The sequence below is a fragment of the Phoca vitulina genome, unplaced genomic scaffold, assembly GCF_004348235.1.
Source record: "Phoca vitulina isolate PV1807 unplaced genomic scaffold, GSC_HSeal_1.0 scaffold7, whole genome shotgun sequence".
NCBI classification, from domain to species: Eukaryota; Metazoa; Chordata; class Mammalia; order Carnivora; family Phocidae; genus Phoca; species Phoca vitulina.
In genome coordinates this window covers 15,292,286-15,316,554 of record NW_022589710.1, presented here as the reverse complement: position 1 = coordinate 15,316,554, position 24,269 = coordinate 15,292,286, and the positions used below count along the sequence as shown (strand labels likewise).

The 24,269-nt window shown below is 37.7% G+C and overlaps 1 protein-coding gene across 1 annotated transcript in view; it reads right to left on the bottom strand.

Moving 5' to 3' along the window:
• The window catches only part of LOC116632639, a 1,010,297-nt gene that overhangs the window by 695,207 nt on the left and 290,821 nt on the right, over positions 1 to 24,269 (bottom strand). The gene's annotated exons all lie outside the window — the stretch shown is intronic.

Here is a 24,269-nt window from a genome sequence, read left to right as displayed (position 1 = left end):
TTACAACCCTCAAGGGTAAGATTTTTTTTTTTTTTTTTTTTTAAATTTTTTTTTTTTTTAAAGATTTTATTTACTTATTTGACAGAAAGAGACACAGAGAGAGAGGGAACACAAGCAGGGGGAGTGGGAGAGGGAGAAGCAGGCCTCCCTCGGAGCAGGGAGCCAGATGCGGGGCTGGATCCCAGGACCCTGGGATCATGACCTGAGCCGAAGGCAGACGCTTAACGACTGAGCCACCCAGGCGCCCCTCAAGGGTAAGATTTTTGAGTTTGTGACAACCAATATTAAAATGTCTATTATCTTTTCACACTCTTCTTTAGAGTCCATGAGAACATCCTGAATAAGAAGTTCACTGGCAATGCTGTCTTGATTAAGATCTCATGGATAGATCTTATCCTCAAATTTGTCATGCTTCAGAATATAAGGTGACTGGGAGTGTAGCTAATTTTGTGTCAGCAGTCCATAAATGTGTGTTTTGAAGAAATAAAAAGATGGCAAAAACACTTCTTTCCAGATAAAAACACTTGTTCACAACTGAAATTCATTATCTGGGAATTTCCTTCTCAGGCTATTTTTATAAACAAGATCATTTGGGGCCAATAAGTGGGTCAATAATATTTATTGAGCACCTGCTAAATGGATGTGTCTGGAAGGGCATATTTGTTCAGTACTTTGTAATTAGATTGCAGTCCTGGTGATCCAGAAAAAAGAAAAAAAAGAGCTTTTCCCACTCAACTTAACATTTCTTTTTTTAATTTAAATTTTAGGTAGTTAACATAGAGTGCAATATTGGTTTCTGAAGCAGAATTAAGCGATTCCTCACTTACATACAACACCCAGTGCTCATCATAATAAGTGCCCTCCTTAATACCCATCACCCATCTAGCCTGTCCCCCACTCACTTGCTGCCAGCAACCCTCAGTTTGTTCTCTATTGCTAAAAGTCTCTTACGATTTGCTTCCCTCTCTTTTTACCCCTTCATCTGTTTTCTTTCATAAATTCCACATATGAATGAAATCATATGGTATTTGTCTTTCTCTGACTTATTTTGCTTAGCATAATACATACTAGCTCCATCCATGTTGTTGCAAATGGCAAGATTTCATTCTTTTTGATGTCTGAGTAATATTCTATTATATATATATTTATATATATATAATACACACACACACACACACACACACACACACTACCTCCTCTTTATCCATTCATCAGTCAATGGACATTTGGGCTCTCCCCATAGTTTTGCTATTGTTGATAATGCTGCTATAAATATCAGGGTACATGTATCCTTTCAAATCTATATTTTTATATCCTTTGGGTAAATACCTAGTGGTGCAATTGCTGGATTTTAGGGTAGTTCTATTTTTAACATTTTGAGGAACCTCCATACTGTTCTACAGAGTGGCTGCACCAGTTTGCATTCCCACCAACAGTGCAAGAGGTCTCCCCTTTCTCTGTGTCCTTGCCAACACCTTGTTTTTTATGGTGTTAATTTTAGCCATTCTAACAGGTGTAAGATGGTATCTCATTGTGGTTTTGATTTGTATTTCCCTGATGAGTGATGTTGAGCATCTTTTCATGTTTCTGTTAGCCATCTGGATGTATTTCATTGGACAAGTTTTCTATTCATGTCTTCTGCCATTTCTTACCAGGGTTGTTTGGGTTTTGGGTGTTGAGTTTGAAAAGTTCTTTGTAGATTTTGGATACTAAACCTTTAACAGATATGTTGTTTGCAAATATCTTCTCCCATTCCATATGCTGTCTTTTAGTTTTGTTCATTGCTTCCTTCACTGTGCAGAAGCTTTTTATCTTGATGAAGTCCCAATAGTTCATTTTTGCTTTTGTTTCCCTCGACTCCAAAGACCTGTCTGGTAAGAAGTTGCTATGGCTGAGGTCAAAGAGGTTGCTGCCTGGATTCTCCTCTAGGATTTTGATGGATTCCTATCTCACATGTAGGTCTTTCATCCATTTTGAGTTTATTTTTGTGTCTGGTATAAGAAAGTGGTCCAGTTTCATTCTTCTGCATGTGGCTGTCCAGTTTTCCCAACACCAATTGTTGCAGAGACTGTCTTTTTTCCATTGGATATTCTTTCCTGCTTTGTTGAAAATTAGATGACTGTGTAGTTGTGAGTCGATTTTTGAGTTCTGTATTCTGTTCCATTGATCTATGTGTCTTTTTTTGTGCCAGTACCATACTGTCTTGATGACTATAGTTTTATAACATAGCTTGAAACCTAGAATTGTAATCCCCCAGTTTTGTTTTTCTTTTTCAGAATTGCTTTGGTTATTCAGGGTCTTTTGTAGTTCCATACAAATTTTAGGATTGTTTGTTCTAGCTCTGTGAAAAATGGTGGTGGTATTTTGATAGGGATTGCATTAAATGGGTAGATCGCTTTGGTAGTATAGACATTTTAACAATGTTTGTTCTTCTAATCCATGAGCATGGAATGTTTTCCATTTCTTCGTGTCTTCTTCAATTTCTTTCATAAGTGTTTTATAGTTTTCAGAGTACAGATCTTTTACCTCTTTAGTTAGATTTATTCCTAGGTGTCCTATTATTTGGTGCAATTGCAGATGGGATTGATTCCTTGATTTTGTTTTCTACTGCTTCATTATTGGTGTATAGAAATGTAACAGATTTCCACACGTTGATTTTATATCCAGCAATTTTGCTGAATTCATGTATGAATTCTAGCAATTTCTGGGTGGAGTCTTATGGGTTTTCTATATATTGTATCATATCATCTGCAAATAGTGAAAGTTTGACTTCTACCTTGCCAATCTGTATGCCTTTTATTTCTTTTTGTTGTCTAACTGCTGAGGCTAAGACTTCTAGTACTATGTTAAATAGTAATGGTGAGAGTGGACATACTTGTCTTGTTCCTGATCATCAGGGAAAGGCTCTCATTTTTTCCCCATTGAGGATGATATTAGCTGTGAGTCTTTCATATATGGCCTTTATGATGTTGAGGTATGTATCTATCCCTACTTTGTTGAGGGTTTTTAATCAAGAAAGAATGCTATACTTTGTCAAATGCTTTTTCTGCATCTATTGACAGGATCATCTGGTTCTTACCCTTTCTCTTATTAATATGGTGTATCATATTGATTTGCAAATATTGAACCACCTCTGAAGCCCAGGAATAAATCCCACTTGGTCAGGAATTATTCTTTTAATGTACTGTTGAATTTCTTTTGCTAATATTTTATTGAGAATTTTTGCATCCATATTTATCAGGGATACTGGCCTGTAATTCTTTTTGGAGGGGTCTTTGTCTAATTTTGGAATCAAGGTAATGCTGGCTTTGTAGAAGGAGTTTGGAAGTTTTCCTTCCATTTCTGTTTTTTTGGAACAGTTTGAGAAGAATAGGTATTAATTCTTCTTTAAGGTCTGGTAGAATTCCCCTGGGGAGCCATCTGGACCAGGACTTTTGTTTGTTGGGAGTTTTTTGATTACTGATTTAATTTCTTTACTGGTTATGGGTCTGTTCAAATTTTCTATTTCTTCCTGTTTCAGTTTTGGTATTTGTAATTTTCTAGGAATTTGTCCATTTCTTCCAGGTTGCCCAGTTTGTTGGCATATAATTTTTCATAGTATGCTCTTATAACTGTTTTTCTATGGTGTTGGTTGTGATCTCTCTCATTTGTGATTTCATCTATTTGGGTCCTTTCTCTTTTCTTTTTGATAAGTCTGGTTGGGGGGTTATCAAATTTATTAATTCTTCGAAGAAGCAGCTCTTAGTTTCATTAATCTGTTCTATTTTTTTTTTTTTTTTGCTTCTATATCATTTATTTCTGCTCTAATCTTTATTATTTCCCTTCTTCTGCTGGCTTTAGGTTTTATTTGCTGTTCCTTTTCTAGTTCCTTTAGGGGTAAAGTTAGGTTATGTATTTGAGACTTTTCTTGCTTCTTGAGGTAGGCCTGTATTGCAATATACTTCCCTCTTAGGACTGCCTTTGCTGCATCCCAAAGGTTTTGGACTGTCATGTTTTTATTTTCATTTGCTTCCATTTTTTTTTTTTTTTAATTCTTTGATTTCCTGGTTAACACATTCATTCTTTAGCAGGATGTTCTTTAATCTCCACGTATTTGAGGTCTTTCTAATTTCTGTCTTGTGGTTGACTTCCAGTTTCATAGCATTGTGGTGTGAAAATATGTATGGTATGATCTTGATCATTTTGTACTTGTTGAAGGCTGATTTGTGACCCAGTATATAACCTATTCTGGAGAATGTTCCATGTGCACTTGAAAATAATGTGTATTCTGTTGCTTTAGGAGGAAATGTTCTGAATATATCTATTCAGTCTATCTGGTCCAGTGTGTCATTCAAAACCCACTGTTTCCTTGTTGACTTTCTACTTAGATGATCATCCATTGCTATAAGTGGGGTTTTTAAGTTCCCTCCTTTTATTGTATTATCACCAATGAGTTTATGTTTGTTATTAATTGACATATATTGGGTGCTCCCAAGTTTGGGGCATAAGTATTTACAATTGTTAGGTCATCTTGATAGACCCCATTATGATATAATGCCCTTCTTCATCTCTTGTTATAGTCTTTTTTTTTTTTTTTAATCTTAGTTTGCTGATATAAGTATGGCTACTCTGGTAGTATGTATAAATATAAGTATGGCTTTCTTTTGATGTCCATTAGCATGATAGATGGTTCTCCATCCCCTCACTTTCAATCTGGAGGTGTCTTTAGGTCTAAAATGAGACTCTTTTAGGCATCATATAGATGGATCTTGTTTTTTTTTAATCTGTTCTGATACCCTATATCTTTTGATTGGTGTATTTAGTCCATTTACACTCAGAATGATTATTGAGAGATATGAATTTAGTGCCACTGTGTTACCTGTAGAGTTGGTGTTTCTGGTGATGTTCTCTGGACCTTTCTGGTCTTTGTTGCTTTCATCTCTTCTCCACTCAAAGAGTCCCCCTTAAAATTTCTTGCAGGGCTGGTTTAGTGGTCATGAATTCCTTTAGGTTTTGTTTGTCTGGCAAACTCTGTCTCTCCTTCTATTCTGTGACCACTTTCCAGACTTGCTGGATAAAGAATTCTTGGCTGCATATTTTCCCCATTCAGCATGTTGAATATTTCCTTCCACTCCTTTCTGGCCTGCCAAGTCTCTGTGGACAGATCTGCTGTGAATCTGATCTGCCTTACATTGTGGGTTAAGGACCCCAGTTTCCATCTGAACCCTGCATTCACCCTGTCCATGTCTGAGCCTTTTTATCTCAGGTACATGACCAAGTTTCAAAACCAAATTTCAGGGATGCCCACAGCATGGACCCACACTGTTCCTCTGGGAGAAGGTCTCACCAAGTTTGCAGGCCCATCCCAGGAAAGCAGTCACATGACCACTGTAGAGTTTGCAGTTTATAGCAGAAGGCCAGCACAAAGACCCACTGCTCTCAGCCAGCTTCCCAGCTCCTATGCCTGGGAACAGCGCAGCACCTTGGTGCCGCCCATTCTTCCTGTGACCCAGGGGATCCTTAGACCACCCTCTTACTCCTGGGATTCTTACCCTCTTTGACACCTGAGCACCTTTAATCCAGGCACATCCCCCACAATAGCAAATTTAAAAGTTCAGATTTTGTACTCCGCAGCTTCTGATACTTTCTGGTAGCCTCCATAAGCAGGCTCCCTCCCCACCACCTCATCCACAGCTTTGTCTCCCACGTGAACTTCAGCACCTTCCTATCTTCCAACAGGTGATCACTTTTCTACTTGTAGACTTACAGTTTTTGTTCTCACAGACCTCCGATTGATTTCTTGGGTGTTCAGAATAATTTGGTAACTATCTAGCTGTGTTCAAGGGATGAGACAAGGTCAGGGTCCTCCTATTTCTCCACCATCTTAACTCTTCCTCTCCAACTTAACATTTCTTGATACAACTTTATATTGAGTTCTATAGTCTGTATTTTTGTGATTTACTGACATTTTCTCTCTCTTTTCATTCAGGAGGTAGTGAGAAACTCCCACTTCACAATTTTCTGGTGTTTTGTAGCATTTAGGCTCCATCAGTACCTTTTTTATTGTTACTTTCAATAAGCTCTTTAAAATTTATTTGTTTTTAATCTAAGATTCAAAATATCTGAAAAACAATAAAATGAAATGCCTTTACTAGGCAAATGAAGGCCAGCAATCTAAACAAGTGACTTCATATGTCAGTCTTCTCCAGGATAAGGTGAATCATTTTCTGTAAGTTCAGACTCGAATCACTTCTATATGCATTTTAAGGCTCTGGATATTTTACCCAGCTTCTAGTCCCTTCTCGGTCATAAAAATTCTGGTTGAATGACTCCTTGGGTAAAGTGAATTTCTACTTTGTTTTTTTCCATTAGCTTCATTGGTTCCAAGAAAGATACTGAATATTTAATAGAGTTGGAATTAGCTGGAATGTGTGAATTGGCTTCAAGGACATTACTCAACAATGGGTCCCCAGGTGGGAATATCATTAGCAGGCAGCATAACTTCGCTGGGACATAAGTTGACTGAAGATGGCACAGAAAAATTCAGAATTAAAGTTGACACTACTTCCCTTTGCTGTATCTCCTTTATTCAGCTCTCCTCACTGGGCACAATGCAGTAGTCAGAACCTTTTCTCACTGAAGACACAGCTTAAAAACAGGGCTGAGAGTGCTGCCTGACAGATCTGCTGTTCTGGAGCCCTGAGGTTTCCTTTTAGCTTTCAATTTCTTTCATATTAGATATGAACACTGAAGCAACAATTCAGGTGCTACAGCTCTCATTAGAATGTGCCAAAGAGCAGTGATTAAAAAAAAAAAAAAAAAGAGCTTGCATTTGAACTCCCAACCTGACAAATCTAATTTGCAATCGAGTGAACCTAAGAGAACGTAGAGAGCCTCATTGGTCCGAGAGAGCATTCCACCAGTGACATTATTCCAGCTTACAGACTGACAGTCCATGAAAGGCTTAACAAGTCAACAAACTAACCCTTAGTAATCAGTTTATATTCTGAAGGTACTTCTGCTAAAGTGGCTTGCTCTGAAAAACACAAGGTGTTTTACTAACTCAAACTAATTCATTCATGCTACAAGTATTTATTAAGATACCTAAATAGTATGAGAGAGTGAACTGTGTGAAACACTGCAGGGCAGGGGGTAGGACAATCTCATAATGAAAGATAATCATAAACTTGGCCTCACAGAACTTACAGTTTTATGTGGAAGACAAATCATCAATATTACAAGTTACAACAGTAATATATGATGAGTTTTATTACAGAAGGTAAGTATAAAAGACTATGAGAACATACTGGAAGGATCTAAGTTTTAGGATCAGGGAAAGCTCCCCCAAGGGAGTGATATGAGCCAATTCCTGTGGGATGAGTAGAGGTTACCCAGTGTGTCAGACGTTCTTATGCACAATTCCAGATTCTCTCAACCTCACCCACCTCTTGTTTCAGCTGCCACAGAGATGACCAGCTCTTGACAGGCTCTGACCAACTTCATGCAGTTGCAACCTCAATTGCTTCACCTCAACCCTGGAGGTCTCTCAACTCCTACACCAGGGCTTCCCTACTGATCCTTCAGAACTCACTCTTTAATTACACATGTGCAACCTAAAGTGTGTGGGATTTAATAGCCCATGAGATGAAACTCTGACCAGTGAAAATGGAAGGATCATGGAAAAAGCCTTCCTTCCTCTCCAACCCAACTGACTGTCCTGGGAGGAGTTAGCTTCTCTGAGTGCTATCTAGTCTTAGACCTACTGAACAACTTACTCCCTGAAGAGAGACTTCATTTCACTTCTTTGTTTGGCTCTCCCTCCTTCCTTCTGTTTCACCCCTGTCATCCCTCACTCCTGCTCCCTTGGGGGAGGCTCTCTAGTAGAAGTGCAGTTTACTAGTCTTTGTTTTAGACTCATTTTCAGGGGAACTTAAGCAAAAATACCCTGATAGAGGAATTACATTCTAGACGGAACTACAAGTATAAAACCCAGAGTTCTAAGAGCCTATAATTAAAAAACTTTGGAACAAAGAGTAGGTGTGGCCACTACAAATTCTAAGTTACATATGCGGCTCTCATTTCTACTGGAGAGTGCTGGTTTGGACTTCATCTTAAGGACAATGGGATGCCACAGATAGCTTTAAGCAGGGTAGTAACATAATCAGATTTGTCTTTTTGGAATATTACTCTAGCTGTAGTACAGGGAATGGATTTGGAAAAATCTAGATGCAGAGACCAGTGAGAAAACTGCATAGTAATTCAGAAAAGGAAGGAAGGGAGGGAAGGAGGAAGCGAGGGAGGGAGGGAGGGAGGGAGGAAGGAAGGGAAATTTTGTTCTGGATTAGAAGCGGTGGCAGTGACATTATCTAGATTCAGGAAACAGAATTAACAGAGCTTTATGAAAGACTGGATACAGGGGTGAAAGAGATGCCAAGGATTTTACTGTGGATTTGGTGTGTGCAACTGGATTGATGGTATGACGTTTATACAATCATGGAATAGTGAAGGAGAGAAAAGCCAGGAATGAGTTCACATTTGGCAATGTTAATTTTGAGAGACTAGGGGACAACAAATGAAGATGTTCAGTAAGCAGGTTATACATGTCTGGAGGGAGCTCAGAAGACGGTCCTGAGCTAGAGATCTCATGTTGGGAATTATTTACATTGTTGCCACCTCCTCATGAGAACTGAAACCTGACTGACCATGAAAGCAGTATTTTTCCTTTGTAGTGACTTCAAAGGGAGGATGTTTATTCTCATTCAGCTCTTATTCCTTGAGGTCCAACAGTGATTCAGAATCATCCATGTTCCTTATTTCCACTTCTAGATGATTACTTTTATTAAAACTTCTGCTCTTTTGAGACTCACATTTTTTTTATTCTAACATGCTCCTGCCCTCATCATTGCCGTCATCTAACTCACCTCCTACAACCTCCACCTCATTTACTTAAGAGTATTCAGTTAGGTCTTATCTAGCAATCCTCATTTCCATCCCAACTCATATTATCCTGGGAGACTTTAAGGGACAACATAATGACCACTTGGTTTCTTGACCACCTCATCTTTAACGGCATCACAGCAACTCACTCTCATAAGTACACGGTGAATCTGATTATCACCTGCAAAATCATGAATTCAAGTATTTTACTTTCCACTATAGTTTTACATTTCTCTCTGCACAGCTACCTCTCCCCCTGATCACATTAGTACTTCTTTCTTGTCCTGTTTACTCCATTTTTCACTCTCTTCCTTATCCTGCTTAAATGCCATCATTTCAATACCCTAATCTCAACTTCTGTTCTTTCCTCAGACCTGTCTAGTGAAGACCCACACCTGCATGAACCCAAATATGTGTCTCTTGCTGCCTGCCCCCAGGGACCTGTGTACTACTGGTGAAAGCCACTCAACTGCTCACAGGGCAGACTGATGGCTCTATGAATTTGTGTCCATCAACTCACCTGAGCCCTCAATACTGCCTTTAAATAGGACTACCTACTATAGGTAACATTTTCCCCATTATCCTAGAGATATTTCAACTCTCTCCACTGTCTTGAAATCCCAAGTTTCCCTACCTCTCCCTTCACTCTCAGATGATCTCTTGCTCTTCCTCACAGAGAAAAGACAGCCATATAGACACTCCCTTGACTGTACATCATAAAACAAAATCTAAGAGCATTCATACGCAGTGACCTGGAGAAGGGAGAGGTTCTGTTCCTCCCAAATAAAACCCACCCCTCCACATATACTCTATATCCTTGCTCCTCCAACATTCTCCAGAACTTATACTATAAATACTTGCTTTGATATTCTATATCTGCCATCTATAGCTCTCTAATGAACCCCTGTCAGGAGCCTTTAAGCATTCTTAAACTCCTCACATCTAAAAACAAAACAAAACAAAACAAAACAAAAACCTTCCTCTTAATTCTCAAATAATCACCTTATACTTCTTCATTTTTAATTTGAAGAAGCATCTTAACCGTTTAGAGTTGCTGTATCCATTTCTCCTATTAATTTCTAACCCACAACCTGGCTTACGTCCTGAATACTCCAAAACCCTGTATGAACACTTGCTGCCCTCCACATGGGTATATTATTTTCAAACTTGAGATCCTTTGATCTGATTGCTTTTGACCATGTATCCATTTTCATCATATTGTGCTTGTCACTAAATGTATAACTAATTTTATCACCTCTTTAACTTATTTAATGATCAGCAGGAAGTACAGGGTTATCCATGCCCAAAGGAAAAAAGGTTAAATGCATTTTTTTCCCCAGTTGGTGATGCAATTTCCTCTACCAGTCTCCTGCACTTCATCTCCAGGTGAAACCCTGAACAACAATGTTGGCCAATTAAAGAGGTGCCAGTTAAATTAAAAACCTCTGAGCTGAGTAACTCCAAAGAACCAGAAAACAAATCCACTTTTCCCAGAATAGTGGTAACCAGCCTAGCCTAAAGGCAATTCAAGACTTTATTTTCTCTGGTTTCAACAGCTCTTTATGATGACAGTTATCTTTTACTATTCAGGCTTTAATTTGCCAGACATTTAACATTAACCCATGACCTAAGAGAAAGAAGCAGTAGGAAATTTTCCAAAGTAGAAGGCCCTCTGGAGAAATCCCCCTTTATTAAAAAGCTGTAAAACTCTCATTGCCAAGATGAGGTATAATAGAGTCACTTTTTCTTTTTTTTTTAAGATTTTATTTATTTGACAGAGAGAGACACAGCGAGAGAGGGAACACAAGCAGGGGGAGTGGGAGAGGGAGAAGCAGGCTTTCCGCTGAGCAGGGAGCCCGATGTGGGGCTCGATCCCAGGACCCTGGGATCATGACCTGAGCCAAAGGCAGACGCTTAACGACTGAACCACTCAGGCGCCCCAAGAGTCACTTTTTCTAGATTCCTTTTGTCAACAGCCCTCTACAGTATAATAACATATGCTATGAATTGGTCTCTCATTCTGCTCTAAGGAACTACCCTACCAGAAACACTAGTCCATCTTAAAATACTACCATCGTTCATCTTTGGTGACTCTTAAACTAGGGATATATTGAGAATCAACTATGTGTTTTTTCTTTTTAAAGGATGTAAGCATTTTTTTAAGTTTATTTATTTATTTATTTATTTTAGTAATCTCTACACCCAACATGTGGCTCGAACTCACAACTCGGAGATCAAGAGTCACATGTTCTTCTGACTGAGCAGCCAGGCACCCTTCCTAAGGAAGTTTTTAAAATGTTGATAACTAGGCCCCACATCTAAATATTTTATTTCATTGGGTCTTGAAGTCTGAGTTATATGTATTCTGCAAAGCTTCCCAAGGGATTTTGTTATAAGTGCTGGACATTTTCATTTGAATGCTTCAGGTTGGCAAGGTACAGTGAAAAGCTTTTTATACATTGTTTTATTTATTCTTCACAGAAACTTTGTGGCTGACGATGTTGATTTATTATATAAGATGCATTCTCCACCCTTCTTTGCAAGCAAAGTTGATTTTGTTTAGGTATTCACCCAACTCCCGAGCCAAATAGTAGGGTTCTCACTGATCCTACTGATAGGCATGGGGTCTCCTTCCTCTAGCTAGTGATTGATGTTATATACCAACAGGAGATGTTATACACCAACAGGAGAGGTTAGCAGTCTCCCAATACCCCCTTTCACCTTCCTCAGTACTACATCATTCCAGCTTATCTTCTATGGGAAAAACACTAGTGAAATCCTTAAAAGAGATAGAGAGTACTAGAGGTAGACAGTAGGTCTTGCAGTTTGAATATGGTGAATGTATATTACACAATATTATTCAAAACCCATCACTGGTAACCTCATTCTGGCTTACCTAGAAATTGAAGAAATTTAGAGCCAGGAGAAAGCAAAGACATCATGCTGGCAGATGCACTATTTTAGACCTAAATAACCAGTGACCCAAGAATATACAGTTATTTGGTGCACGACCATGCTTCCTAACACTCTGTCCTTCCCATTATACTGAAACAAGGTCAGCCCTCTCTTACCCTGGTGAGCATCTTTGTATTTTATCACTGGGTTACACTGAAAGACCAAGAAAGATACTGAATATAAGGACTTGAGAAAAAAATCACTGACAAATACAACTCTTGACAAATATAGATAACAAGCAGAAGACCACATTTTACTTACTGCAAATCCATGACTATCACGCTTATCACTGAATTCCTCAACTGCTGTTTGACATTTGCACCTTACTGAACTACTCTCAAGAGACATGCAGAATGCAGTTTCAGCCCACCTGGATTGTTCTTTTAAAACTGAATATCTTCTGTTCAAAAGCCTTATTGATTAAATACAAGAACACTTATAGAAGTGACTTCTAAATCCCTTTCCCCCTAGAATGCTTTCTTCAAGTGACATATTAAGCAAATCAAGACAAAGAGCTCTAGACTGCAGTAACAGAGCCCTATCTAAACATTGCCTCTCTCCAGCCCAATATGTTCTGAACACTGACTCACAGAGCCAGATTTTCAAGTAGAGACTTATTTGCTTTCCAGAAAATCTCCCATCATAAGCCATGAACACCTTAGAATTTGAAAAGTAAATTATAATCACATGGCTTTGTTTAAGACTACTTTGCTATTTGCTTATTGCTGCCTTTCTAATTTGTTTATTGAATCAATATGAGCTAGGAGCGAATAGACTTCTCTAGGTAAAAATAAACTACCTTTGTGGTATAATAAAGAAGCTAATCATTACTTGTTTTCTCAATGCAATCTATAATTTGCTCAGATTAATGAGGGAACACTTAGAAATTGATTATAAAAACCACATAATTAGCAAGATGTGAAAAGGGATATCAATTTATTTACAATATAAATCAATATGTTCTTCTAAATAAATAATCTGAATACACTATATCATGGAAAAAAATATGTTTAATAAACACAGAGAAGTAATTTCTTAAACTATAAAACAGAAAACACCACAATTACATACAAGAAGATGCACAAGCCTGACATAACCAAAATGGTTTCAGTTTGTTAATCGCCTCTATTTGTGACAGGTGTGTCAAATTTCAACACTTAACTTTTTTCCTCTTTTAGAAGTTTGAGGGGGAGATAAGCCACACTTTATTCCCTCTTTCTCCTGTAGGTATACACACTCATACTCCTACATTCACTCTATGGTTATGGAAATACAAATCATTTTTTGCAAAGAAGGAAGAACCTTCATTTAACAAACATTTATTTAGTAAAATATCATTAGTCAGACTTTGATGGTACTGAAGATTTAAAAACTAATAAGACATGATTCCTGCTCTACTATTACAAAGACTCATTTAAAGAGATCAGGTTATGAAGGCGCCTTCAGCATCAGCTTTGGGTATAGATGGACTCAACCCACATGTCTTAAGTTGGGAAATTACAAAAGATCTCCCCCTATTTCCTATAACATTCCTATTTGATTTACTTCCTAAGAGACTCACATATCATACGTATAGATTCTACTAATGTTAAGAATTTTTGTTCCTCTAGGGAATATCTATGAATTTTATTTCACTAATCCTCATAACTAGTATGTGAAGTAGGTTCACATTTGGAAGTAAACAAATGGAGTAAAAAAAAAAACAAAAAAAACAAAAAACCAAGTGATCTCAAGTCACACAGCTAATAGAGAGCATAACAAGTAAATACTATGAATCCAGGGGTGCCCATGCATCTCACAGACACACCTGTTGAAGACAGGCTTGGGTGTGGACATCCAGAGAAGCCATGGAAGTCAGTCAAGAAGTCTTAGATTTAAAACTAGGTGATGTTTACTTTAAGGTTTAGACTTCCTACATCCACTCTATTCTTGAGATATGAATAAGAGTAAGGTTCTTTTCAATGGTCTATTTAAGGGGCTTTCATGATACACAAATTCTTGTACTTTCAGGACATCTATAAGATATGATCATGTATACACTTTCCAGAAAGAGTTTTGGTTTTGGTTTTTAAGGAAGCCATTTACTTTGATGGGAGTTCTATGGAAGAAGAGACCTTTCTACGGCATGTATTTATGTCTAGTGTCTAGAACACTGGTACTCACTGAATGAGTAGATAAAATTCCAAATAATAATTCAAATATGGAGAAACAAAAGTAATTACAAAAAGGAGGAGAGTAGTAACTGAATATAAACTACTAGATGTTTACTGAGGCAGATGATAATTTAGCAATCCATAAACCTCCTGTATGCATAGAGCATATCAAACATTTTTTCACTGCAGAAAATAAAATTGTCAAATCCAAAATAAGTGGCTATTGATAAAAATATATACTTCTGAATGGCATCAAGTTATGATAGTTCTGTAGATAAAAATATTCCTTTAAAATAGGGCTCCTTGAAGAAGTGGTTGAAACCAGGGCAGGGACAAGGAAAAGTACAAGATGAGCCTAGAGAATCTTGTGATACCTGAACATAAAGAAATGGCTAAAGGGAGGGGGGGAAAGTGGGGAAATGTCAAAAGGCTAGGAGAGCTGACCTGAAAGGCACAATGGCCAAAGTTGGAACAATCAGCAAAAATTTAAATAATGATTTAAATAATGATAATACTGAATTCTAACCCAAAGAATGAGTAGTCACAAGTCCAAATTGATATAAATAAATGGACAACTATTACTTAACAATTCCAATTATTAAATGTAGGAGAAACAAGAGGAATTAAAAAACCCACCATTACAACACCACAGTAAAAATTGCTGCAGGCAAGATCCACTGATGAATGCTAAAATTAGTTGATGAAAGATTAAAGAGAAGCACAATATTTGCATAGCCTTAAAGTATCTCACCCCAAATACTTATTAAAAAGTAAAATACACTAACTTTACAGTGGAGGAACCTAGTAGACACCACCTTAATCAAGTAATCAAGGTTAATTCCCCTATAATAAGACATATAAATATCATGTATCCCCTGATATGATGCTCTGAGAAGGGCATTTTATTTCTGTACCATTCTTCCCAATATCCATAACCTTCACCTAACCTGGAGAAAACATCAGAGAAATCCAGTTGAGGCACACTTTACAAAGTACCCGACCAATATTCTTCTAAAGTATCAAGGTTATAAAAAACAAGGAAAGACAGAAACTGTCACAGATCAAAAGCCACTAAAGAGTTATGACAACTAAATGCAATATGGGATCCTGGACTGAATTAGGGAAACAGAATAAAGACATTCCAAATATGGTCTACAGTTTACTTAGTAGCATATCAATTTATTATTTTATTTAACACACCATGGTTATATTAAACATTATATTAGGAGAAGCCTGATGAAAGGCAAGTGGAAAATCTGTTTTATCTGTGAAACTGTTAAGTCTAGAATTAGTTCAAAATAAAAAGTTCTAAAAAATAATGGCACAAAGGACCTAATTTAGATAGAATGGTTAAAGAAGGAAAGACCTCCCCTAGAAAATGATGTTTACACACACATTAAGCATAAGTATGACCTTCTCTAAACCAAACTACGCAAAATGGAATATTTCTTTTGTAATTTCAAAAAAACAATTTGTATTCATATTTGACATTAACAATTTAAGTTTCAGAAAATTATTCCAATAATTGTATTAAGACTTGTAGTAACAATTTAACAGATTAGAAGTAGTATATTTAGAAGGCTGAAATTATTTTGCCTGTGTGGACAAGAAATGCTTAAGAAATGTAAAAACTTTGAGAACTGTTTTCTTAGCTATATATTCAATCATATATTCAAAAACCATGTATTAGTTTATCTTGAACTCTAGTAACAAGTAGCAGGCATAACACAGTAATTTCAAAATTTAGGAAATACAAGAAAAAGAGACAAACTCTTCTCTACTGCTCTCTTACCACACCCTACTCCAAGTCATTTCCTCATTATTCTCTTGGTCCTTTCCATGAAACTATCTTTTCCTACTACAATAGGACAAGTAAGTTTAGACAGCTATTCATTAGAAAGCAGGTGAAGAGAAAGGGGAACCCTCCTACACTGTTGGTGGGAATGCAAGCTGGTGCAGCCACTCTGGAAAACAGTATGGAGGTTCCTCAAAAAGTTGAAAATAGAGCTACCCTATGGCCCAGCAATTGCACTACTGGGTATTTACCCCAAAGATACAAATGTAGGGATCCGAAGGGGTACATGTACCCCGATGTTTATAGCAGCAATGTCCACAATACCCAAACTATGGAAAGAGCCAAGATGGCCATCAACAGATGAATGGATAAAGAAGATGTGGTATATATATACAATGGAATATCATGCAGCCATCAAAAGGAATGAAATCTTGCCATTTGCAACGACGGGGCTGGAACTGGAGGGTATTATGTTGAGCGAAATAAGTCAATCAGAGAAAGACATGTATCATATGATCTCACTGATATGAGGAATTCTTAATCTCAGGAAACAAACTGAGGGTTGCTGGAGTGGTGGGGGGTGAGAGGGATGGGGTGGCTGGGTGATAGACATTGGGGAGGGTATGTGCTATGGTGAGCGCTGTGAATTGTGTAAGACTGTTGAATCACAGACCCGTGCCTCTGAAACAAATAATACATTACATGTTAAAAAAAAAAAAGAAGAAGAAGCTAGCAGGAAGGGAAAAATGAAGGGGGGGAAATTGGAGGAGGAGACGAACCATGAGAGACTATGGACTCTGAGAAACAAACTGAGGGTTCTAGAGGGGAAGGGGTAGGGGGATGGGTTAGTCTGGTGATGGGTATTAAAGAGGGCACGTACTGAATGGAGCACTGGGTGTTATATGCAAACAATGAATTGTGGATCACCACATCAAAAATTAATGATGTAATGTATGGTGATTAACATAACATAAAATTAATAAATAAAATGAAAAAACCAAAAAAATTAATTAATTTTAAAAAAAAGAAAGCAGGTGCTGTAGTCAGTTTATCTAGGGACACAGGTTGAGAACAATGGAAGCGATTTGGAAGATGACCTAATCCAGTGGTTCTCAATCCCATCTGATCTAACACATTTAATATCAACTATTTAGTAATGGCCCCTTTATTATCCTGAAATTGAAATTCAAAGAGAATATAACCAACCTACATAGTTTTAAATGTGTGTGTATCATTCCATACTGTACTAAAAAGGAGAATGACAAGGAAATTTAAAATGAATTATGTATTCCAAAGCATAGATGCTTGAGTATAACTGTACCAGGAAACACAACCAAAGTAGTCAGACACGAACTCCGCATAAATTACTGGGACTGCCACCGCTACAACTGCAGACTGACATAATAGCTATCAGCAACTCAAATTCCATGAGGAGCATCCTGTAGGATCATCATCTCACAGATGGTGAACAACGCTCTGAAAATCCCAAAAAAAACGAATTAAAATCTCTCCCAATATACACATACTGACTCCAGGAAAATACAACCTCTGTTAACCTTAGTATTTATATTTCTTAAAACCAAACAAAAAATAATTCATTATACACATACAGTGAGTTATTGGTAGCCTCAGAAAATTACAAACAGGTTTTGTTTACCTATATGAATGTACCCTGAGACATTTCAAAAGTCATACTGGGCGCAGGACAATTTTTTGTTGTGCGGGATCCTTTTACGCATTTCAGAACATTAGTTATTTCTGATTTCCGTCCAATAAATGTGAGTTGAGTCCCCCCCAGTCATTTTGACAATAACATCCCCATAGATTTCCAAAATACCCCTAGGACATTAAAACCACTGATACTGACCAGCCCTCATTTAACAGACATGGAAGTAGAAGCTTCGAGCTTGTACTTTCCCACGATTACAAGCTAGTTGAAGATCAAACTAATGCTAGAATGACATAAGTCTCTTCTTACTCTGCTGTGCTGCATCTCTTCCACTCCTTCAGTCCTTGGTATTCAAAATATGTAAATTAGAACTTTCCCAGGCTCTATCAACACTAAATAACAAATCTGCTGCCTCTCTTGAAAACTTTATCTTCTCCCTTGAGATCCATTAGCTGCAAGAGCCAAAAGCATCCTTTCTAGCAGTCCCTGTGAATCAGGCCCACTCTCCTGTTCTTTTCCTCGTGTGCATTAGCCCCAAACTGAGCCTGCTAAAATACTCAGGGATCCTCACCTCAAAACAGGACGAAGTTAGGATTATTTTACACCACATATCTTTAAGCACTGTATGTGGCCTTTTCTCTACTACAGGACAAACAGGTCAAGAAGTCAGGGTTTCTGGTAGCATTCTCTGAGCCCTGTGGTCTTGCGCTCCTTCATCCAACACAATGCAGCTTAGTTCTAAATCCAAGGGAAAGTTGAAAAGAGTAGGATGTAGGAGGAGCTGCGAAGATTGCCTCACAGCTGATAATAACACAAGTCGAAATATCACTTCAGCCACTGATGTGAATTTGGTTTTAATGTTCAGCTATCTCAGGCACTCTATGTACACAGTGCATTTTTGATAATTGGTAAATCCATAATGAACGAGGTAATTAGTTCTCCAACTAACCTCATATTGATAGAAATGTTTCCCAAAGAAAGGCCTTTGTTATACCAAACCTTTTAAAAAATGGACAAGAGAAAGCTATTATGCATATCAGTTTCTTTCTACCACTTTTTGGTATTAAATCACAGTTCTTTATGCGTAAAGGAATATATTCTAGGAAAATGGCCTTAATATTAACATTCTTTGCATTGACAGAATCCCTAAACAACCTGTCAAAATGAAAAGGGCCTTTATCATTCTGTAGACATCCTCAGATAAATTAGACATAAATCCTATCCCACACAAGATAATTAAAAATATCTAATTTAAGGTTCATGAGGTTATTTCTGAAATAATGTCTCATGTGAAATGTAATATGTTTCACAGAAATATTTTTGCTATATTTAAAACCCATCAAAGTTATAACTTGTTAGAGATTCCAGTTAAATGACTCTTAAAATTGGAATTTACTTTTTGTTAAGAATATTCAGTGAAGATATTCAAAAGGATATTTTGTTCAAAGAATGAGTGCTTCAGAAGGTATTACAGAATAAGAAATGAGAAAATTAATTCCCTTTGAAATATGGACTTTGAACGAAACAATGAACAGAACACCAGATTCTAGCTTTTGGACTATCCGTATCTGTACATTTACCAGTCTGAAAATTAGGAGAAAAGGCTTTTTTAATATACATAATACATTTTTTTCTTTTGTATGCCTCTACTATACACATACACACACCCCTAAAACAAGCACAGTAGGAGCCCAATCTAATTCTTTATCTCTAAAACAAAGATTTATTTAATAATTTTCCTGCTGGATAGAAGTATCATCTAGGAATTTAAGAAAGCTACCCTCAGCTATATTCAGCTCTATTCCAGAATGAGCTGAGCGAGGCCGCCTCCAGGAAGGACTGGAGCTTTCTCCTCCTGATTCCCATCTCCGTCCACCCCAGCAGCAGCTCTCCAGTTACAACCCGAGATTCGTTTTACAGCCTGTGATGCAAGCTTCCACCTGCCTCCCTCCCAAGGGGCTGGAAAGGCAATGAGACACAGACCCTGCCCAGATGAAATCCTAACACTGTACGGGATATCTCCATCTGTTTGGCGGAGCTTATTATTTAATTACTAAGGGGGGCTTGGGTTAGCAACAAATGTGTAGGGTTAGCAACAAAAACAACTTTAAGCTAACAGAAGCTGATATCCCTGTTTATGACCAGCTTTTACTCTTTGATATGTTTTTTCAAACTGACATGTAAATTAGCCAAATTTTATTATAATCATCTGAGATGAATGTTTTTGCATGGTTTACCATAAACACATACGGTGTCACTGCTACAACTCTTTACCCGATATCACTTTGGGTAAAAGCCCGGGAACAGCTTTCATCCTATTGTCCAGACTACCTGTGGTGCTCAAAAGAATGGATGTCTACCTTTCCTCTAGGGAAAATACCTCACTGTCCCAATGTGCTTGCCATCCAGTGTGTTGCTGCACCATTGATGAACTCCAGGAGGCATCATAACATGATGCTCTGGTCCAAAGGGTGATCTGTTAGCTATTACTTGATTCTCTAATGCATCATTTGGCAGAGTTCTTTATGTACCATGCTTGCAGATATTCTGCTAATGAAATTCACCCTCATGTAAAATATCAGAATTAGAAAGGCCAACCACTCATTTTATTAATTAGCTATGCCTACAAAATTGTGTTGAGGCACATACAAACTATGAAATTCCCAACTCAGCTGATGAGGAAGATGTTGTCCTTTAAAACAAGAATAAGAAATACCCATAAAGCAGCATTTAGAACAGAAAGCACATTGGCTTAACTAGAAAATAGATGTCACTGTAATGGGGAAAATACATTGGGTTTTTTTTTTTTTTTTAAAGACTAATAAAGTACAACATGTATATCCTGAAAAGTGATTTTTTTTAAACTATACTGCTGAACAGTATTCTGTTGTTAAATAAGCATTTGTATACCAGCTCTGTGTCAAGTAAGTGTAACAATGTAAAATCAGTTAATGAAGCTTCAAAAAAAATTGATCTAGGAATATCATAGGAAAGAAAAAAAAAACAAGCTGTTTTTCATCTACTTAAGCAACTCAGCGACTGTATCTTGATTACCAAATCAAAGTTAGTACAGCATTTCCCCAGAATCTGATTAGCCTGGAGCTCTCCAGGTAAAAACATGAAATTTTTCATTGTTGCCATCAAAATTTTATAGGAGAGCTAATAACAGAAATTTCATCTCTGCATTTTAATGAAAAGGATGTCCTTAGTTTACCAAAATAAGATACAAATTAGAAGAAAGAGATACCAATCTGATGTCTTTTGGTGAAAGCCAGCAGATTGCAATTAGTAGTACTTCAGATACCTACCTGCTCCACAGATTTAAGGTGAGAAATCATGGCAACATGTTCTTCTAAAGTTTCTTTATTTGGTTGGTTGCTTTTGTGACCTGCCCACCTCATCACTCTAAGGTAAGAAATCATTGACTCCTAGACACTTATAATCTTAAGGTTTGTGTATTTGCTGTTTTGTAACATTCCCATCACATACCCTAACCCTTCACCTTTTTGGTTCTCTAAATTCTGCCAGTGTTCTACCATTCCTTTCCAAGGAGTTGAGGAATTAAAGATAATAGCCAACAATAGGTCTGAGCAGTTTCCCACAAGACACTCATTAAAAAAAAATGTTTCTTAGGTTCATAAAAATCTCAGGAATGAAATGAAATTTAAGCTTATTTAATCCAGGCACTCTAATAATCCTTGCCAAGTATCTAACCTCAAAACATCTGCAATGGCATAGCTCATGACTTTTTAATCACAGCCCATCCAATTTTTAGCTGATTCTGACTACTAAAGCAAAATGCAATTCCCAAATCTTCTACCCAGTGATCCTAATTTTACTTTTGAGAACTCTCCCCTAAAGGGGTACGGGAAGTCAGCTTATTCTTTCTCATCAGGCTTTCAAGTATTCGAAGACAGCAATCTTACGTATATTTAATCTTATCATTATGCTAAATGTCCATTTCCTTTCATTTTTTTCTGATATGATTTCAAGTGCCTACATCTGAACATCCACCTCTTTGGGGACCAAGTGAGATTTAGAATCTGGACTGAGCCAGGGAATAGTACTCTACCCTAAATGGCATTCATAGGGCAGTTCTGAGCCAAATCCTTTTAGGAGAACTAAGAAGCTAAGTTCGTGATAACCAATACCCAATGACAACTCTCAAATCGCAGGAGAATTAATAAGAATCATAGCCAGGCAGACATAAGAACAGACTGGAGATACCCAGGAGGAGGATGTGGAATGCATTCCAGTGTTGGTGGTTCATCTTTATCAAGCAGTTGTTGTGTGGACATGTGAAGGGCTAGATCGAAATCTGCACAGAATGATAAAGAGGTATGCATCCCAGGGCATTCCCATAGGTTACAAAGGTCCCTTTCACAGCTAATGGCCCAATATCACAAGAGTGACAAGTATACAACTGTCTGGACTGCAGTAAGATATAGAACATGATAGCACATGAATAAACAAAATATTAATCATTTAAATGGCTTATTAAGTTATAGTTTATCTTCCATGACAACATAAAAAAAGAACGCAAAATTTTAAACGAAAACTTAAGTAAAGATAAGCTAATGCACCCCGTAGAGAAAAGCAGCTCTGCCTCGGACTATGCCACAGCAACTTTGTAATAGTCCAAACTAGAAACAACCCACAAGGCCATAAGCAGGGATGGATCAACAAACTGGTAAAACTGTACAATGTAATACTATTCGGGGAGGGGGGGGATGAACTGTGGTTGAATCTCAAAAAATATGTCTAGCGAAAGAAGATGGAAGAGTCTATACTATATGATTCCAATTATAGGAAATTGCAGAAAAGGCTAAACTATAGTGCCAAAAAGTGGATCTCTGGTTGCCTAGATTCAGGGTTAGGAAGGTGAATTAACTTCACCAGGGCATGAGGGAACTTTTGGGGGTGACAGAAATATTCTAAATTTACACTGAACTGTACACTTAAAATAAGTGCATCTTATCATCTAAATTGTATCTCATTAAAGTTGATTTTTTTAAAAAAGCAATCAGAAAACCAGTTGGGCAGCTCTTAAACCCCCTGCCCATTCAGGGTATAAAAGGCCTAGAATGAAGATAGCCCTATCAAAAAAAAGTTTAAAAAACTATTTGAATGCTGTGGACCCTAATCTTCCTTAAAAAAAAAAAAAAATCTAGGGAAGATATGTCTTTCCTTGCCTTATATCTAGTGAAAAAGCTTCAAAAGGACTGCTCAGAAAACCTAATAACTGCTATTTCAGAGTGGGAGAGAAATGGACTTGATGGCAGCCTCACACTTGAGAAATCTAAGGCTGGAAACTTTGATGGCAGAGCAAAGATGAGGTAGCAAATTGGTGATTTTTCCTACCCACCTAGAATGCATCAGGACAAACTATTCTGGGGGGTTTTCTGGGAGCTAAGTAAAGAGAGCACTAAAGCGGGGACATTTTTGGTCTCATCCAGGAGAGTAGACCAAAAGATAAAGGGTCCTCGGCAGAAAAGTAGCTAGATGTGAAGGGTTGAATTCTCAGGGACTGAAGTGGTTAAGAGACAAGGTACAATAAAGGGGCACCTTCCCTGCCAAGGTAACTCTAGATAAGAGGTCTCCACAAAATAGTCTCTAAAGAACTCAAAATAAGTCTCACAGCAGAGACCGTCATACTTAACACCGAGTTCAGAGAACATGAGGGCAGTTTTTGCAGTACCAATGAAGGAAGAACCTTACTGCCCTTTCCTACATCATCATTCACCGTCCATTCCACTTCAATCCCAGAGGAATCAGAAATCATGGTTACTATTAACCATGATTTACTCACAGAGAGAGAAGAGTAAAACACAAGACATGGAAAAAGAAAAGACGCTGTCCATACAGTCCCTTAATAACTACATGCCTCCAGCCAATAGAAAGTTTGAGTTCAGGGGCAGTTCTGACTGTAAGTCAAGTGTGCAGTTTTGACAATTTTATAGAATTAGGCAATTTAATTTCTGGACCAGTACAATTTATGTTATATATGAATAACCAGAAAAGTTGAGCACCTGACTTTCTCAACAGTTGTAGGAATGTAAATATTCCCACCGAATGAAATTTAAAAGAGAAAGGAAGACAAAAGTAAAATTGGTACTATAGGGGTGCCTGGGTGGCTCAGTCAGTTGAGCATCCAACTCTGGATCTCAGCTTAGGTCTTCATCTCAGGGTCATGAGTTCAAGCCCTGCATTGGGCTCCATGGTGGGCATGGAGTCTGCTTAAAAAAAAAGTAAAATTGGTTCTATAGACTGAATGTTTGCCCCCCCATTCATATATTGATAACTAATCCCCAGTGTGTTGGTATTAGAAGGTGGGGCCTTTGGGATGTAATTAGGTCATGAGGGTAGAGCCTTCATCTCACCCCTTCCACCACGTGAGAACACAGTGAAAAGACAGTGGCCTGTGAACCAAGATGCAAGTGCTCACTTGCAAACCTGCAGCACCTTGATTTTGTAATTCCCAGCTTCCAGAAACATGAGAAATAGATTTCTGTGATTTATAAGTTTCCTAATCCACGATATTTTGTTATAGCAGCCCAAATGGACTAAGACAATTGCTTTCTAATTCTATTCCATGAATTGTACTTGTTCAAAATAACAGATGACTAATTAGGTAGATACCTAGAAACGCAGGGGTTTGCTAGGCAGGGCCACCAGCAACAGAATTCCAGGAGGGGCTATGGACGGAGACAAAATGTGAAAGCCACCCATGGAATTGGTCAGCATAACAGCCCTAATGACAGGAGCTTTACAGACATGATCT